Genomic DNA, 18267 nt, shown 5'->3' with positions numbered 1-18267 from the left:
AAATCCAGCCCTGCCCATTATAGCTGGGTACAGGTACCACTGCACTGTGTGCAATGTGCTGAGAGCATCGTGCAACTCTACATACTATGTTCACTGCGTGCACTGAAGCACCACGCCATGCGCACTGAGCACAGTGTGCACCGGGTGCCGTGCAGCACCCAGTATAATGCGCACCACGTGCACAGAGTACCACATGCAGCACCGAGTCCCATGCGCACCGAACGCACTAAGCACGGGGCAACAGGTACTGTGCACACCGTGCGCACTGAACAGCACCGGTATAATGTGCACCGAGTACTGCATAGCACCGGTGCACTGACTGTATCGGGTACTGCGAGTCAATAAACACTGTGTGCACCGTGGTACCGAAGTAGCACGGGTCGAGCATGTATTGAGGTATTTATAAAACACCGGAGGTAGCTATGCACGGTGCCTACCCTGACCGCGTGGTCACACACCTGAGCAGTGTGTAGCGTACAACAGGGGGACAGGGCCGAAGCCATGGCGGGTGATTGACTTTGTTCACAACACAGCAAACACAATACAATAATACAAAAATGCAATACAGTGATAATACAGCAGTACAAATGGGGGAGAGCACACTGTCTGTTTGATTGTAAGGCCTACACACGTGATGAAAGGCCAACACAGCCTGCATATATATCTCAACTCAACAACGGGGCAAGCCTCGGTGAGGAGTACACTGCCGGTCCGGCTGTAAGCAGCCGCCCTGTAGCTAATCCTCTGCGCAGGTGGCTGGTGGGCTAACTCGACACTGGGGACAAGGCAAGCCCAACCCCAGTGAAAAACACACACACACAGTCTTAATAATACTGCTTACTGGCAGTCGACTAAAAGACGACAGACAGAAGAGAAGAGGACTGACACGCATGGCGAGCAGGTGCTGAATATAGTAAGTAGTAGAAAAAAAAGGTTACGAATTAAGAGCTACTGATTCTGTGAAAAGCGGCGAAGCCAGCTTTCAGCACAAAGTGCAGGGGAACTAGCAGTAACTCAACGCAGCGCTTTCTAAGCAATAACAAAACGGCTCAATGCAACACAGAAGTCTTACCGTACCATCTCGAGAAGCTAAAAGAGAATGAATCTTTCCTGCGTGACGGTTGTGTACCCTCTGTAGGCGGGACCGAGGACGTCACCAAAGGGAAGGGGGCCTATCGGCACTTTTGATAGAAAAAGCTCAGTGACACCTACCATCATTAGGCAGGCGTATATCCCATAACGATGAAGTTGGTGATCATCGTCGAATTGAAAGGGAACCGTAAATAATATTTATGAGACACGGCATTGATTTATTATTTATTATTCATGCAGGGAGTTAACCCAAGCAATGTAGCAGGGTAAAACACACAGCTTCAAACGAACTTGAAATAAAGTTCGTAATGTTCTCGCATTGTTATCTAGAAGTAATTGATCAAAATTACAGTTTCTGAGGAAACACAATTAAATGTGATTGCTTTATTCATATTATAAGGCTACTGTATACCTATTTAAACCGCAAAATCAAATGTCAATACACGTTTGTCCAATCACTGTTTCAGCGAAAGAAACACAAAGAAAGAAAGAAAGAAAGAAAGAAAGAAAGAAAGAAAGGCTTAAATGTTTAATATTCTCAAACCATAGAACGCTGTGATCGAACTACCGCTATTTATCAAACAGGGGATGCAGACCCCACCTGCACCAGACAGCGCCACGCCTGTGGAATAAAAACGGAAATTGCAGGACAAAAAGAAACCCTTCATTAATATTTTTATTTTAGTTGATGACAAGTTTGGTAAATGAACATTTTCAAAAGAAATCAAATTGAGAGCAATGCGCTACTAAGCCTCATTTTAAAACATTGTTTAATTGTTTAGATAATAACAGTCAGGTAAAATTAAAGTAGTTCAATCAAGTTCAATCATATAAGAAACCATAATGAGAGCTCATTTAAAAAAAAAAAAATCACTATTTAAATTTAGAAACATACAAACCACTGTATTTGTATTTGTTTTTGCAAGACGTGCTGCTGTGGCATTAGAATTTCGCTGCACGCCCTTACGCGCACAGAAGCGCTTCATTGTTTGACGGAACTTGTTGCACGTGCAAGAAATGAAGCCTTGAATCCTCAAAACCTGTTCATGAACTGTGCATTTTCTCAAAGCACATTCACTAATTTCATTATATCGCTTTACTCAAAGACCGAAGAAGATGTCTCCTTCTTTCTGTTTCTATCTGTGCATGTTTGATATTTTCTATTTCGCAATTTGATCAAAATAAGTTGCCCAAAGACCGAAATAACTTTGAATTACGCGAAATGCTGTTTTTCTCGGCCACTGACCGAATCGTTACTGTAACAGTCATATAAAAGAAGCTATGAGAAAGTAAGAAATGAACGTTTTCTTTACATTAAATATATTGCTTAATTATAGGCACTAGTTTGTTTTTTTTGTTTGTTTTTTAACATCATTTAGTCCCTTGTCCCTGTGGATTGCAGCCGCTGTAGAAACATATAAAGAATGTATGGGAAAGGTCCATTAACATCACTGCTGTTTTTCTTAACTTGTAGTCTATTTATGTCTTTCTAATACTGGACCCTGTCTTAAATACAGACATTCTGAATAGGAATACATTGAATGATTAATTGTAGCTCATACCTAGAATGCATTGATAAATATTTAGCATTAAAAAGCAATACATGTGATTTCTTAATGGTCAGTCATTATTTATTGTATCACCTTCCGCGCAAACCTGAGCGCAGTGTGATATAATACTGCACTATGAATGATGCTCCAGTCAGTCTGGCCGGACTGCACCTGAGCCAATTTATAAACGCGAAGCCTCTAATAAGGTCAGTTGTAAAAGTTAGTCAATAATTACGCCATTTAACTAAGCTAAATTTGAATTTACGCATAGCTGGTGCATCCGCAACGTAGAGTTTTAACAAGTTAGTACGTTTTGTCCCATTTTTAAATGAATGTTAACTGTTGAGTATTTTTATTGTCTGGGATGTGCATGATAATGTGCGGCATGTCACAACTCATCACACGTGTCAGTGGTTACCGCGGTGTTAATTGCCTAAAGGTGCAAATGAATTGCACTACAAAGTCACCTGGACTGCAGTGTTTGGTAGGTAACTGTTGGTTCAAGATGGAGCTAGTTCGGGAATGTGTTGTGATAGCGCTTTGCTGTGTAGCGTTTGTTGCACCGCAGGAAGGTAATATAAGGTTACTCGTGGTGTCGGTCTGGTTCATGCATTCTGTTAGTAGCGCTGTCTGTAAATGTAATTCTGGTTTGTTGACAAAATCATTTTACTGATATCCAAACGATGATGGCATCTTGTGCAACACTTAGTAGTGCATGTTTAGCTATTTAAAGAGTGGCAACCAAGGTGGTGTTATAGGTATTTGTACAGCTATGGTTAAAAGCTTTGCATCTCCTAGGATTGAGACATTTAAAAACAAAACAAAAAAAAAACTAATTGGCGAGGTCTACCAGAAGCGTTAATGGTAGTTCAATATTAAATGTTGGATTTTGAAATGTCACATTATTTTGGTTGACTTAAGATATATGATTAACTACAAAACGACATTTAATTTATTACATTAATGTTGTTCAGCAAGCTTTATTGATTTCTATAAGGTGCTTCAAAACTTTTGGCCATAGCTGTACATTCATAGTTACAAAATTAAACCTTGTATTACATGAAACCTGAAATAGAATGGATCTTTGTTTTGAATGTGTTCCCCTGCTGTAGCTGTGAGTACAGCCTGTGGCGTGGACTCTGTGGCTGTGAGGGTGTTGCTGGATTACTTTCGACCAGCGTTACCTCTGGACCCGAGTGGCCTCCTGCTGGGAACTTGCCCTCCATCCAGCAGCAGTGCTGGTAATAACATGGTGGTGTTCCAGTACGGCCTGCTGGACTGCTGCTTTATGCGCATGGTAAGTGGCTTCTAATGGCTTGTATGTTTGGTTCAAGCAAGAATTGTTTGAGCTCAAATTGCACTGTATTAAACTGTACATGCTTTTTAAAATATCTGCATTTGGTGTTTACTGCATGGTTGATACAATATTGACTACTGTTGGAACAGCTGTGATATCTAGCATGTCATTCTGGTGAGGATGTGCTACATGCATGACTAAGCAATAAGTATTGTAGTAGCAGCAGCTCAAAGATTAATGAATTCAGTGTTTAGTTTTACCCAACTAGCTGCATGCTTTAGCATCACAGCACAAATTGTATGACAGCAAAGTCTTGTGAAGGCTAACTACGGAGGTGGGCCTTGCCCTTGAACTGCAGATCAAGTGTTTTAAATCTGTGACTTCTCCATGTCTGGGCCAGGTTACTGCCAACATCACCAGTTACATGAATGTGCTGACCTACAAGCCCACCCAGAGTGGCTTCTACCAGTCTCCATTCAATCAGGCTGTTGTGTGCACCTATACCAAGTGAGTGTTGGACGGCTATAACTCCTTGTAGTTCTTGGCTTTAAGGAGTTGGAGTAAACCCAGTCTGTGGCACTGAATACAGTAATCTGTGCATGATCAAATTGACTTACTGCATTAGGATTTCTGGACCTGCTTCCTTATTGTGAAGTAGGTTTAGTTTAATTTCCTAAAGGTTCTTCTTGCCATGTTCTGCTAAATGCAAACTGTCTGTTGCTGCTCTAAAGCTTTCTACCTGTGTTCTCCAGACCTGCTGGCTGGACTCCTCCAGTGTATAACCCTGCACTCGGGGATGCCTCTGGGTTTGGGAAGCTGGAGTTTACCATGGGGATTATGAATGGTGAGTTTGCTGTCCTGCAATGCGTACTCTGTTTCTTGTTCTAGAAAGGTGTCCAGTGCAACACTAACCTGGCAGGGGGAGCAGCCGGTGGTACTAATTGGGGTCACTTCCTTCTGCCAACTGTTTTGGTTAATTCCTCTGGTGCTGGTCAATGCTGCTCTGTCCTGGCTAGTGAGATGGGTTGGGTGGATTATTGTTCTCATGCTTCTCTCCATGTCTCAGATGACTTCTCAGCCCCACGCACCTCCAGTCTGTTCTTCCTGGGGTCCCTCATCAACATCGCGGCTGCAGTGAAGCAGCAATTCCACATGCCGCTGATGGTCTACATAGAAGCGTGTGTCGCTGCCAGCACTCCAGAGCTGAGCCCCTCGAGCCAGACCTACCCGCTCATCACCAACCGCGGGTAGATATTCATTACAAGCTGTATAGTAAAGGCAGTAATCTGAATATTTAACAATTGGGGCACAATAGTTGTGCCTGGATTTAGGAAGAGGTGTTGAATGGTCAGCTTTAACATGGCAAAAGCCCAGATTTAAAGAAGGCTTGGATGGGCTATTCATCTACACTGAACAAATAAATGCAACATGTTAAGTGTTTCGTGAGCTGAAATAAGGTTCCAGAAGGTTCATACACACAACTTCTCATTTTGTGCACAAATGTTTTCATCCCTATTAGTGATAACTTCTCTTTTCCCAAGATAATCCCTCCACCTGACAGGTGTGGCATATCAAGAAGCTAATCAAACAGCATGATCACTACACAGGGGCACCTTGTGTTGGGGACAATAAAAGGCTACTCTAAAATGTGTTGTGACAAAACTGCACAATGTTAGATGAAGTTTTGAGGGAGCATGCAATTGGCTTGCTGACTGCAGGAATGTCCACCAGAGCTGTTGCCAGATAATTGAATGTTAATTTCTCTACCATAAGCTGACTCCATTGTTTTAGAATTTGGCAGTAGGTCCAACCACAGACCGTGTGTAAACATGCCAGCCCAGGACCTCCACGTCTGGCTTCTCACCAGGGTCTTCACCTGAGTGCACTTCAATGTCGTAACAGACTTCAGTGAGCAAATGCTCACATTTGATGGCCACTGGCATGCTGGAAAAGTGTGCTCTTCACAGGTGAATCCTGGTTTCAACTGTACTGGGCAGATGGCATGTATGGCATTGTGTGGGTGAGCAGTTTGTCAATGGTTTGGATAGAGTGCCCTATGGTGGTCGGGTTATGGTATGGGCAGGCATTAGATACGGACAATGAACACAATTGCTTTTTACCAATGGCAATTTGAATGCACAGAGATACCGTGACAAGATCCTGAAGCCCATTGTCGTGACATTCATCTGCCGCCATGTCATTTCAGCATGATAGTGTGCGGCCCATGTCTCAATGATGTGTACACAATTCCTGGAAGCTGTGTCCCAGTTCTTCCATGGCCTGCACACTCGCCAGACATACCGCTCATTTGGCATGTTTGGGATGCTCTGGATCGACCTTTGACAGTGTGTTCTGGTTCCTGCCAATATCCAGCAATTTCACACCTCTTTTTGAAGAGGAGTGGGACAACATTCCACAGGCCATAATCAACAGCCTGATCACCTCTATCCGAAGGAGATGTGTTGCACTGCATGAAGCAAATGATGGTCACACCAGATATTGACTAGTATTCTGATCCACACCCTTACCTAAAGTATCTGACCAACAGAAAGATCTGTATTCCTGGTCATGTAAAATCCATAGAGCATAGCCTAATGTCAATTGACTGATTTCCTTAACTGTAAATTTAAAATTTTTTGTTCAGTGTAGTTTTGTAACTGGTTTACAGACACCTAGTTGGACTACAAAATTTCTTTAGGTAAGATTTCCATTATTGGTGTTAACCAGGGTCTGTGAAGCCAGCCCTGAATTCAAACTTGGCACTAGTGCACACGACACAAAGGATTGGAATGTTATTTGTACAGCAAGTCTCACTTGAACGCAGGATGTCTTGCCCACTCCTTCCTTCTGGTGGTTGTCTGCAGTCCCCCAGTCCTGGCGAGTGCCTCCCCCTGTTCAGTGCTCTTTCTCCCTGCAGATGCTTTGTAGATGGCCAGGTTGGTAACTCCAGGTTTCTGCCCCGAGTCCAGACCTCTGAGATCCGTCTGGTTGTCCAGGCCTTCAGGTTTACACAACTGAATACAGATGTGAGTACTGATGGGCTACTCTGCAGTATTGGAGAGTTTGGGGCAGCTACTTGCAGAGACTCTTTCCCTAGTGTGTTGTCTTGGTTATCTGATGCTGTGCTTGTAATGCTGAAGTACAGTTTGAGGTTCTAGAGCAATAATCTGAAGCAAATGCTCAGTGGGAGATTTTATTTTAAATACGTTATTTTTTTTTCTAGGTCTATATCCATTGCCGGCTACTGGCCTGGGACCCTGCCCAGCTCAATGACCCCACCAAGAAAGCCTGTTCATTCAACCAGAGAACCAGGAGGTAAGGACTAGACCCTGCTGAGGTTGCTCACTATACAAGGAGTGCAGGGTTGTGAGGTCCAGTGACCCAGGGCTTCTTTCTTAATCTCCACAATTGGTTCTGTGCCTCCTTCGTTATGTGGAGTTTCATTTGCAGTGCTTTCTCACTGTCCCCAGTAACTGGGATAAGATGGATGCATGTCTCTAGGAACCACTTGCACTATAGAGCATCCTAAACAAATCCTGGCTATGTGGAACCTTCTGTGCATATAGGTCACTCCAACACAAATGTAGGTGTAGTGTGTGTGCGCAAGTCATGATGGACCAACTTCATAGTACTGTTCTATCGAGTAGAAGTCTATTACAATGTCCCTGGGTTCAGTGTCCTGCTCTTGTGTTCCAGCTGGAAGCTCCTGGATAACCCTGGTCTGAGCTCTGTGTGCAGCTGCTGTAATTCCAACTGCAATATGAGGAAGAGGAGGGACACGGGTACTAATTCTGCTGTTTATATACAGTATGCACTGGTGTCTTGTAGAGTAACCTTTTAATTGGATGGCAGCCAACAAAAGATGCTTGGTGGTACAGTTCCTCAATATTTATCAAAGAACTGCTCAACCAGAGGCCACTTGCTCTCTTGCTGGTATGTTGCTCAAAGGCCCATTGGCAAGACAACTTTGCCTCCTTGGGTTGTTTTCATCCAGCACCCTCTACCTGCCCCTGGTACTGCATGATGCATTGTTCCAAAGCAGCAGCATGTCCTGTTTCTAACCAGGCTCCCTTTCTCCTGAGCAGCTGAGGAGGGGCTGACACACACTGCAGTGCTGGGACCCCTGAGGATCCTTCCTGAAGAGCTGTCTGCTGGAAGCTGGGAATTCCACCAGAGGAGCCCTGCTCTGTCACTGGAGGGTGAGTTCAGCCTGCAGACTCCAATCCAGTGTACACTTGGCTTGCATGGCATTGACTTTCATTTGTACACTACACGCTCCCTTGCAGTCATATTTCCTTAACTTGCATTGTACAATTTCTGTCAAAGCATTCCAGGCCACGGCACAACCATAATTTTTCCATTGGAAACTGACTAAACTTGAGCATTCCTAGTAGTGGAACAAAGGGACTTTGCCCACCTCCTACCACCCATGCCAAGTGTCTCTTTAGGACCTGCAGGGAGTAACAGACCCTCCTATTGAAACTGCTTCTGGGCATTGTGTAGAGAATGGCTGCACTGTGAGCCCTTCCTGTTCCTAACCCCTTTCTCCTCCTCCCCCAGAGCCCCAGCAGGCTGTGGCCTGGCTGCCTGTCCTGGCTGCTCCCCTTCTCCTGATGGCTCTCCTGGGAACCCTGTCTCTGGGCTACTACATGTGCGTGTGGCGTCATCCCAGACTCTGCTCCAAGTCCAGCAGGGAGCTCTTCATTCCTGCCCCCATTGATGGAATGCACACAGCAGTCGGCACGGTTTCCAGCATGTTGGCACAGCAATTCTGATTTCTTCTTGTGTGTTGCAAAATAAAAAATGGCTACAAAAAGAACCTCTCTGGTCTGAGTTGTGTAACTGAGTACAGGGCTTCTGTCATAGCAGTAACCTTTGTCAAGTGGAAGTATTCTTCTCTACAAAATTCCAGTAAGGAGGACTGAATTATGGTGTGGGGGATTGGTGTCTCCTCTTTGGCTACTCCATTCCTCTATGGTTTTGCTACCCCATACAATGACAAATTCAGTCTTGGCTCTTTTCATATTGATTCGAGTGTCCACCTTCAGCTTTTTTTTTTTTTGTTGAAAGATGATTATTTGGAGATTTGTCATGACCTTAGGAATTGCCTTTGGGTTGCTTGACTTCATATCAAATGGAATACCTTTGCTGAAATTCTTGTTCCAAAAGTGGTTACTCCCTCACTTCTGATTGCGTTTAATGTGGAATGGTTGCTAACTAACCAATCCATTGTCCCTGGTGCTTTTTATTTGAGTGGTTTTTGAGCACTATCTAATGGTATCTGAGTATTTGGTTTTCATTTGAAAAAATGTTAATGATCTTAACATTCTTTAGAACCTGCAGAGGACTTCTTGAACACTGTCTGCTACTTGACACAAATTTCAATGTAGTTGTGGGCAGGTACAAATGTTGCTGAACCGGTTTCAAATTGCTGCATGGTACAATTTCCAGCTCCACTTCTTGCTAGTTAATATTTTAAAAAAACATAAATTCCTTCTCATTTGGCCCCTTGCATGCAAATGATCTTTCTGCTCAATCTTGTAACTAACTCCTCTCTCCCTCTGAACATCCCTTTTCTGGGCTCTACTGTCCAATGTCTGCAGGGGATTTAACTATAACTGTAAAATCAACACCAAGCCAATTAAAACCTGAACTGTATATCCAACATTTCAGTAGAATTGTTCTCAAACAAGAGACATTAGAAATAGATAGTCTCAGTTTGGGGACAAAACTAAATTTTAAAGTGGAAGAAAAATAAAGGCTTTAAAACTGCTCAAAACAAATATTCTAGGACCAAGAGTTCTGTGTAAAAACCCCAATCGTTGTTTGACGTGCAAACTCTTGTCACATGAGTCTCTGAACATCAGGCAACAAGACCACTGCCATTACCAAGCAAAGGTGGTTGAATACATTTGAGTCTGTTAGTGCAACTCAATTGAACCTGGAGCTGTGCTATTCAGCCTGAATTAACACTCATCAATGATCGCACTCTGTATTCCCTATTTATTGCACTAATTTATCCAGGGTTTTGTTTCCATAGTTTTGCTGCATTGGGCAGCTAATAATTTCCTGTTGGAAGACCATGTTGGTAATGGGTTAGCAGCTCCCTTTTCACTATCAGCTGAAACAATGGATTGCATATAGTATTACATTGGTTTCAAAGCATGCCTCTTAAAATTGCAAAGATGCTGTAAGTTTCAACCTCTTCACAAGTTGACAGATTTTTGCTTCCAGATTTGCTTTCAGATTTTTTTAAACAACCTATAAAACAGAAAATAATCAAATGTATCAGACCCAATAAGAATATGTTTAATGTAACACATTTATAAATATGTATAGAATAATTATACAATGTAAAGAATTAGACTGTATCCAGATTATTCATAAAAACAGCTGCTACTGAATATTAAAATGCACATGCCATTCATACTACCCATATATTGTTCAATAGATGTCTGTTGTATTTTTTATTTCTGATATAGGTCATGTCCACAAGATAGTGTAGGGTATTCCGCTGCATTATTAATTAATTCGGCCTTTGAGCAAATTATGTTGCTCAAAGTGTGAAATAGAAAATACCAAACAAGCAAAGAACGAAACGCAGAAGAAGAGACAGCTGCTTCGGTCTGTGAGTAAAGAGATATAATCAGATTGCAACATGAGCTTTGAGCAAATGCATGAGTCCGAACAGATTTTGAAGATGCTGCTCAATCTGTGAATAGAAATTCATTGCATGTGTTAAAAATGGGCATCAACTTTTAAATTATTTTTTTTTTTATTGAATGAACATTAAATCCCTAAATGATATATATGAGAGGCATGCAATTGATTCATTATTTATGTATTTATTATGTACAAGGAAGTTAAGCCAAGCAATTAAGAAGGATGGTAAAACACTCAGCTTCAAGCGAGTTTGAATTAACGTTCCCTTCAATTTGAATGACAACCATTACCGAATGGGAAGAGCCTCTCTGACCGTCAATCACAGAGCATATCTAAAAAAGCTGCCCTATCAGGGCCCTGCTGTGAGGGAAGTCCCTCCCACCTCTTGTTGAAGAGGGACCTCCTCACAGTAGCACATTGCCATTTTCTCTTTCAGGTCGTAGATAGTGTTTGCTTTCTGGTACCGAATTTGGCTGTTTGGTTTTTTGATCAAATAAATGTATTGATACATGGTAAAATCACACTCTCAAGTGTTGGTAAGAGTGCTCTCGCATAATTCTCTCGTCAGTTTTCTGACTAGAGCTGGTTTCAACCCCTCTTAACGGATTGGCGAGCGACCGTTACTCTTTTTCAGTACACAAGGCCTCGTGAAGTTGATATACTGTGTGGAGAACTGTTGTGGTGTTATAAGGAGACTCCACGGGCTCGTGGCATTGTCCTCTACGGCAATTTAATCGGTCGCAGTGAACAATTAAAAAAAAAAAAAAAAAACAGCTTGGGCCTAGCGCCCCTCTCAAGCCTCGTGCTTTCCTAGTGTGACTGCGCTTGCCCTCGGCAACTACGCCGACTGAATTGGTTGCATACCCCGGCATCGACCACGGTTTTCCCGCCGACTTGCGAGGCTGAGAAAAACAGCGCCCATCTGGCCCTGATTGACTCAGCTCAGGTGTAATCTTTGGCGCCACGTACAGCTTGGCATTGACCTTGGAACAGTGGAACAGGTCCACTCGGCACTGACTGTTCGACACCGACAACGTTTTTTCTCGACATCGATTGGTGAATCTCTTGGAAGTGTCTGCAGGCTGCTATTGTCATCGAGTAGAGCAACTTCACCTGCAAAGCATGTCAGTCAAGTTGACTGGGTCCTCCGCTGGGTTCCACCAGTGTGACCAGTGCGCGGCGAAGCTGCCCAGGCAGGACGAGCACCGATCCTGCGCCAAATGCCTAGGGCCAGAACACATTTCCAAAGCACTGGCAGGTGAGCCCTATCCCCAGCAGAGTCTCTCTCCTCAAGACGTGGGAGAATGAGATCAGTGGTCCAAGAGCCCCAGCAGAGGTCACTGCCAAGGCGGTACCACTCGAGGGGACGCTCACCAGGGGACAGACGGTCACAGCGCAGGCACCGCTCCCCTTCCTCAGGGGACAGGAGGTCACTGCACAGGCACCGGTCCCCTTCCCCACGCAGGCGCAGAGGATCACCATCATAGTCGCCTCGAAGGCTCGAAAGCTGGGCCTAGTGGCACTTTGCAGAGCTGTCAGAGAGTGTAAGGGCTCAGCAGACCATGCTGGAGACCCTATTAAAATCTCTGGGCAGGCTGCCCCCTACCAGCGGGCAGCCCCAGCCCCAACAGTCTCGTTCCCCATCCCATCTGCCCAGACCCACTGGCCCAGATGAGCTGTCCTTCACGGCATCCAGATCGGAAGTCTCAGACCCAGCCACCTCCATCGGGCAGGCCACAGTGAGGGGTTCCTTGCCGCCCTTGCCAAACGTATTGGAGAGGGAGGAGTTCTGGCTGCTAATGCAGCGTGCAGCTGCAGCCGTGGACATCCCCTGGCCGGCAGAACAGGAGGGAAAGGGGAACCGTTTCCTTTAGCAGTAAGGGCACACACAGCCCTACCCTTATGCCAGGACTTCCTGGATTTGGTGCATTCCTCCATCCCAGCGTCTGCACCCTTAGTCTCCAAGACAGAAGTTCTGGAGTTCTGCTTCTGACTGCAGGAGCCCTAGAAGTGACCCTAGGCACATTCCCCACTATCGGGGACACGGTCACGGTATTGGTGCAAGGTTCCACCATTGATATGAGCCTTGGGAGGTCCCACAGGGCCACGGAGGATGCCTCAAAGTTTTCGCGCCTTCCGGCTTACAGTCAGCGCCCAAGGTGGCATTTGCAGTCTGCTGGGGTAAAATGGTCTGAACACCACCCTCCACCCCAGATTAGGTAAGCAGGCAGAGGCAGGGCCAGCGGCAGGGGATCACCGCAGGCCAGGTGTAACTGATTCTCTGGCTACAGACCAAGGCCGGAGCCTAAGAAAGACACCCCTCTCCTAAGCCCACGGTAGACCGCCCCTGAAGTGCCCCAGCTGCCTCCAAACCCTCCCACAACCGGACTGACCAACGGCAACGACCCATGGCAAGGCTGCACCAGGACTCCTGGGTGCTATTGACTATGAGACATAGATACGCTCTACAATTCCGCATAGGTCCGCCACCCTTCAAGGGTGTGCTCCTCACCACCATCGAACCTGTGAGGGTGATACGCCTTCAACAGGAGATCACCAATCTTCAAAGGAAGAACGCTGTATGCTTGGTAAGTCCAAAGATGCCCTCAGCGGCTTTTACTCCAGGTACTTCCTGGTGCCCAGAAGGGACGGTGGTTTCAGACCAATTACGGACCTCAAGGTCCTCAATTTTTTTCCTCAAACAGGAAATTCAACATGTTGACAGCACAGCGTATCCTCCAGTCCATCCAACCAGGCGACTGGTTCACATCAATCAACCTGCAAGATGCCTATTTTCACGTACCGATCCGTCCTGCGCCCTGAAAACATCTGAGCTTCGTCTTTCAAGGCAATCCGTACGAATTCTGCATGCTGCCATTTGGCCTCTCGCTGGTGCCCCGCACATTTTCAAAGTGCATGGATGCAACACTGGCTCCACTCAGGCTGCGGGGTATTCGGATTCTAAACTATCTGGACAATTGGTTAGTTTGCACGCAGTCAAAAGCACACGCGGAAGGCGCACGCTAAACAGGTCATAGATCATGTGGCGAAGTTAGGACTCTCAGTAGATGAACAGAAGAGCAACTTCGTACCGTCTCAGTCCACAGTGTTCCTGGGGATCAAACTGAACTCTGCGAGCATGCTTGCCTCACAGTCGGAAGACAGGATTCGGTCATTGGAGACCACACACTCGCTATTCAGAGAGGACTCTCTCCTACAGGTCAAAGTATATCAAAGGTTGTTGGGGCAGATGGCAGCCGCCTTGAGAATCCTTCCACTAGGGCTGCTAAGAATGCACCCGCTTCAAGCCTGGGTGAATACACTCAAGGTGCACCCGGTCTGGGATCTGTACCGGCTGGTGCAAGTGTCCAGACAATGCCAGAAGACACAGGAGTGGTGGCTCCGTACCGGCAATCTGCGCCTTGGATCTCCCCTCGGATCCCCTCACAGAAGGGAAGTGATCACTACAGACGCTGGGGAGCGGTCTGGAACGGGAGAGGAATAAGAGGTCAGTGGAAGGGACATTGGCAGCAAGGGCACATAAATGCGCAACAGCTGCAAGGAGTGAGCCTGGTGTTATCCCATTTTCGCCAGCAATTAGCGCACAAACAGGTGCAGGTCTGGACGGGCAATAGCACAGTGGTAGCCTACATAAATCACCAAGACGGCCTGTGTTCGCCGGGCCTTCCATCAGGACAGTTCACCTCCCCTTTGTGAACAACAAGGTAGCAGATATCCTGTCCAGAAGAGCTCCAGACAGCTCGGAGTGGAGGCTGCATCCTCAAGTGGTGAAACAAATTTGGGAGAGGTTTCGACCTGCACGAGTCGACCTCTTTGACACAGCCGAGTCCACTCACTGCCCCCTATGGTTCTCCATGCAGAGAGACGGAGGCCCCCTGGGAGTAGACGTGCTAGCTCACCCCTGGCTACAGGGGATATTGTATGCGTTCCCTCTACTACCATTACTACCCCTGACATTAGAGAGGATCATGGTGGAGAGAGCACAGGTTTTGCTGGTTGCACCCTGATGGCCGAGACGCCCCTGGTTTGCTCTCCTCTCCGACATGTTGCTGGATTAGTCGTGGCAGCTCCCACTGCGCAAGGACCTCCTGAGCCAGACGGAGTGGCTCTTGTGGCACCTGAACCCAGCCCAGCTCCAACTCTGGGTCTGGCTGTTGAACGGAGCCGTCTATTCAGATGAGGTTTGCCAGATGCAGTAGTAGAAACACTACAGTCTGCTAGGGCGCCGAGCACTAGAGCCCAGTACTCATATAAATGGAAAGTTTTCCAAGACTGGTGCCTTGCCAAAGGTCACAATCCTGTGACTTGCCCGATTGAGACGATATTAACCTTCTTACAACACTTGTTTGACTCAGGAAAATCAGCATCCATTTTGAAGGTATACTTGGCAGCAATATCAGTGTGCCATGACAAGACTGATTCCGTGTCCCTTGGGGCACATTTCCTGGCAGTGCAATTTCTTAAAGGGGCTCGGAGGCTGCGTCCTCCCATGAAAAGTATGGTTCCAAAGTGGGATCTAGAACTGGTACTGTAGGGTCCCCCATTTGACTGGGGGATATTACGGCCCATTCTACCAGGGGCCAGGCAACTTCGTGGGCTTTCCTTCATGACGTCTCCTTGGATGAGTTATGCAATGCTGCTAAATGGACAGGTAGTCAGCATTTGTGCGTTTTTACCGCCTTGATGTTACAACCCGAACGAGACCCTCTCTGGGCTCTAGGGTGTTGCAGGCAGCATGCCCTTAGGCGTCACATGGGCTCTGACGCTATCGGCGGGGGAGCTGTACTATCGGTAATCTGGAGCCACGACTGCTTTGGTACAGCTTTCCCATTCGGTAACGGTTGTCATTCTAATTGAAAGGGAACGTTAGGTTATTATCATAACCTTGGTTCCCTGAAAAGAGAATGACAACCATTACTCTCTGAGGTCGTGTCACCAGCTTTCGAAAGAAAATGGCGATGTGTTACTGTGAGGACGTCCCTCTTCAACAGGAGGTGGGAGAGACTTCCCCCTCACAGAAGGGCCCTGATAGGGCAGCTTTTTTTATATATCTGCTCAGTGATTGACGGCCAGAAAGGCTCTTCCCATTCGGTAATGATTGTCATTCTCTTTTCATGGAACCAGGGTTATGGTAAAAAGCTACCGTTCGTAATGTTCTCCCATTGTCATTTAGAACTTAGTTTTTGAGGAAACAACTAACACAATTAAATGTGATTGTTTGATTCATATTATAAGACTACTGTATACACAATATTTAAATCGCAAAACCAAATGTCAATAAACGTTTGTCTAATCAGTGTTTTGTAAGCAAAAGAAAAAAGAAAGTATGCTTATTAAATGTTTAATATTCTCACAAATCATACAACGCGGTAATCGAACTTTAGACAACAGGGGATGCAGACCCCACCTGCCCCACACAGCGCCGCGCCGGTGGAATAAAGACGGAAATTACTCGACAAAAAGAAACCCTTCATGAATATTTCTATTTTAGTTGATGACAACTTTGGTAAATTAACATTTTCAAAAGAAACCATCTTGAGAGCACTGCGCTATTGAGCCCCATTTTAAAACACTGTTTTGATTTTTTAGATAATAACAGTCAGGGAAAATTAAAGTAGTTCAATCAAATTAGATACATATAGAAACCATAATGACAGCTCATTTAAAAATAAAATAAAAATTAGAAACATACAAATCACTGTCTTTGTATTTGTTTTTGCAAGACGTGCTGCTGTGGCATTTAGAATTGCGCCGCACGCCCTTACGCGCACAGAAGCGCTTCATTGTTTGACAAAACTTGTTGCACGTGCAAGAAACGAAACCTTGAATCCTCACAACCTGTTCATGAACTGTGCATTTTCTCAAAGCACATTCACTAATTTCATTATATCGCTTTACTCAAAGACCGAAGATGTCTCTTCTTTTATGTCTGTGCTTGTTTGATATTTCCATTTCGCAATTTGACCAAAATAAGTTGCCCAAAGGCCAAAATAACCTTGAATTTCGCGAATTGTTACTGTAACACAGAAGCAGCTATGAGAAAACAACAAATGAACTTGAATTTTGAATTATATTATATATATATATATATATATATATATATATATATATATATATATAATATTATTTGTAGTGAATCAGGGAACGGCGACACCTAACGTCGGTGACATTTGTATACTTCTTAATAAAGAATGTATGGGAAAGGTCAATTAACATCACTGCTGTTTTTCTTAACTCGAAGTCTATGTATGCATTTCTAATACTGGACCCTGTCTTAAATACAGACATCCTGAATATGAATATACTGAATTATTAATTGTAGCTCATACCTAGACTACCTTATACGTATTTAGCATTAAAAAAAATCAATACATGTGTAGCACCCGGCAGGGGCACTGGTTCTTTTCCATCGGGGTGGGATCAGCCAGGCAGAATACCAGAAGGACATACACTAAAACCACAACAGCACGTTTTATTAAATACAGGTGATTAACTACATTTAACAAATAGGACAAGTCCAGAATACAGTCACGGCATGGTGTTTGCACTGTTCAGTAAAATAAATAAACAATACATGATCGATTGTAATTAAAAATAAAGTGCAATGCTGCTCGAGACAATCGGAGACGGGGTTTACTAAAACAACAACAAAACCAATACTTTAAAAACTCCTCTTCTACAGCACTCCTCTAAAACACCAATGCCTTTAAAATACTAATTTCTGAAACAATTAAAAAACACACACGGAGTGAGACAGGAAGCACAGCAGGAGCCTCGCTGTAAACATCGGTGGCTGTTTCTTTCATTTTTCTCCCCAACCCACAGCCGAACATAAACGCTCCTGCTCCCACGTCCACACCAGACAAACCCAGCTTCACATCACAGCGATCAAATCCAGTCTCTCGATCGAATGAAATCAGGAACTTTTATACCAGGTGCTCAAGTTCTTAATTATTCAATTAGCACCTATAGGGGCTGAGAACAGGAGAACATCAACGTGCCAGTGAGATATGTGCAAATCTACACCAAAGTAACGTGCCAAAATAAACGTGCTTTATAAATGTGTTAAAATAAAACAAACATTAAAATCAAACGTGACAAATCAAAACGTGACTATACTACAATAAAAAAAAAAATAATAATCAAACGTGCCTAAATAAAGTGACGTGGGTCACCCCGTTACACATTTCTGATGATTTGTGAATAGTCATTCATTATTTATTTTATCACCCTCCACACAAACCTGAGCGCAGTGTGATATACTACTGCACTATGAATGATGCTCCAGCCAGTCTGCCCGGACTGCACCTGAAACATCTTAAAAACGCAAAGCCTCTAATAAGGTCAGTTGTAAAAGTTAGTCAATAATTATGCCATTCAACTAAGCTAAATTTGAATTTACGCATAGCTGGTGCATCCACAACGTAGAGTTTTAACAAGGTAGTACGTTTTGTCCCATTTTTACATTAATATTAACTGTTGCGTATTTTTATTGTCTGGGATGTGCACGATAATGTGCGGCATGTGACAACTCATCACACGTGTGTCAGTGGTTACCGCGGTGTTAATTGCCTCAAGGTGCAAATGAATTGCACTACAAAGTCAACTGGACTGCCGTGTTTGGTAGGTAACTGTTGGTTCAAG

General features: G+C 44.6%; 1 pseudogene; it reads left to right on the top strand.

The window, feature by feature from the left end:
- Positions 1-3147: 3147 nt before the first annotated feature.
- Positions 3148-8659, top strand: LOC121296978 (annotated as a pseudogene).
- Positions 8660-18267: the final 9608 nt, after the last annotated feature.

The sequence above is a fragment of the Polyodon spathula genome, chromosome 22 (assembly GCF_017654505.1).
Source record: "Polyodon spathula isolate WHYD16114869_AA chromosome 22, ASM1765450v1, whole genome shotgun sequence".
NCBI lineage: Eukaryota > Metazoa > Chordata > Actinopteri > Acipenseriformes > Polyodontidae > Polyodon > Polyodon spathula.
This window is presented reverse-complemented; position numbering and strand designations above follow the sequence as displayed.